The sequence below is a fragment of the Cyprinodon variegatus genome, unplaced genomic scaffold (genome assembly GCF_000732505.1).
Source record: "Cyprinodon variegatus isolate N-32 unplaced genomic scaffold, C_variegatus-1.0 Scaffold1318, whole genome shotgun sequence".
In the NCBI taxonomy this organism is placed as follows: domain Eukaryota; kingdom Metazoa; phylum Chordata; class Actinopteri; order Cyprinodontiformes; family Cyprinodontidae; genus Cyprinodon; species Cyprinodon variegatus.
In genome coordinates this window covers 85,508-87,582 of record NW_015151771.1, presented here as the reverse complement: position 1 = coordinate 87,582, position 2,075 = coordinate 85,508, and positions in this window count along the sequence as shown.

The window sequence follows — 2,075 nt, the reverse complement described above, 5'->3', positions numbered from 1 at the left end:
CTGGTAGTGTTGTAAATAGATAGTGGTGAAGAAATTAATACATTTGCTATTTCACAAAAGTATAAGTTTGTCACTCTTTTCTCAGCTGGACTATGTCCATGTTTCTTTGCAAAGTTATGTTGGTTGAAACTGTCTCAAAATGCCTGATCAACTGTGACACCTTTAATCAACAGAGAGAAAAAATCTAAACAAGTCTTTAAAGCTGTTTTACAATCAATAGCCTGCACAAAAATCCCAAAGTTTATTCCTTGTCTGGAGCCCTAGAGGGCTGTTTATACTCCCTGCAGCAGTGTCTGGCAGTGAGCTTGTCGCAAGATATTTCTGATTTATGCCCAATTTTGAAGCAGGGTCTGTGATATGTGATTCCACGCAACAATGCAAGAGGGACAATCAGGAACTAGCTGTGGGTCTAGATACAGGGGGTGAGGAAGTGGGGGCAAGCTTGTCTGACAACGGAGGGACATAAGACCGAAAAAAAGCGGGGATCCAGGTGGAAAAAGGGTCCCAGCGTTCTCGCGCACCTCGCTCTTCTAGCTGGTCCATCTTCACAAGTTGTTTTCCATAATGGCGGTCATACAAACAAATAGAGCTGGTAAGGTACCAAACAGGAAATACACAAAGAGTAGAGCGGATGTTAATTTGACCAAACAGAGGCCTCCTGTCTGCAGCACTGTGTGCGGTCACCTACAATTTTGGAGAGGTGAAGCAGAGTGTCTGCGGAGGGGGCGGGGACGTCTCTGTTTTCACTGCGAAACATACGGAGACGACCTAGCTTCGAAGTATAAATCAGGCTAAAGGCTTCTACACAGGTGGGCCTATGGTAAGAGACTGTAAGCAGAAGTGCATTTTTCATGAATATTTGAGATTTCAAAGTTGAACGTATCATATTCTACATCTTTACACTCCAGTTGCCCCTTTTTCTGGTGAAGTCACACGTAAAGAATTGTGTTAAGCTTGGTTTATGCTTGATGCGTTCCTGAGGTCCACATGGCCAAATTACATAATTTTGGTCTTCCATGGCCCTCCGCGGGGACTCACAAATGTAAACATCTAAAAACATCACATGATTTAGCTCAGAAATATCACCTCTAGCAACACATTGTGGAAAAACTCCAGAAAAGAAATTTCTGTCGCTCTTCAATGGCATGAAGAGGCTTTGATACAGTTGTAAACAGCTGTGTTTTCTACTGTTTCATGTAGTGTGGGGTTGTCAGCTTGCTGTTTGTGCTAAACACCCCCCCAGAGCCTTTCAGAACAGAGGGAAACCCTCACAGGGTATAAATGTGATGGGTGGCTTATATCCCACATGGACTGTCCATGCATTAAGCATAATGAGCACTTTAGATGGAGGCAAAAAAAACCGACAGCTAGAGATGGCCAATGAAAAAACGAGCGCAGGTGGCTATCAAACGAGTTTAAAATGACATCTTGTGTTGTTGGATGTCAGAGTTGACAGGGCACAGACAATTTGGAACTTCATCCCATACTTGCTGCCGCTGCCAGACCTTAGGAAAGAAAGCACCTTGGATTAAACGCAATAAAATTAGGGGTCGGGAAAGAGATGGTCATCAACCATGCTTGCATATGCTCTGCACATTTCATACCAGATAAGTTATGATAAATGAAATATTGTCTTTCATTGGTATGGATTAAGGTCTGGTTATGTAACTTAACTCACCATCAAGACCATAGTTGTTTCTTCAGTTTACAATGACCCTAGTCTGCTTGATGGTAATTTTCTGGCATTGTCCCAGTTAGGTTTGGCCTCTGTTTCTTTTTACCATACATATTTCACTTAGCTAAGTCTAAACGTCATGGCACTCAACCAGATATAATACTGTCAGATTATCCAGCCACTGAGTGAGAGTGTATAGATCGAATGATGTGGTTCAGTCTGCTAAAGTTAGCTTTTTAAATAACTCTCCCAGTCTAGGAAAGTCAATAAACATAGATATTTAGAAAAATTGCCCTTATTAAAAAAACAAAACAAAACCAAGCTAGCAGAATTTGTTTGATACCATTTTAAGGAGCTAAGAAGAATATTTCTTACTCCAGCTATGCTCCGCCCACAGAAA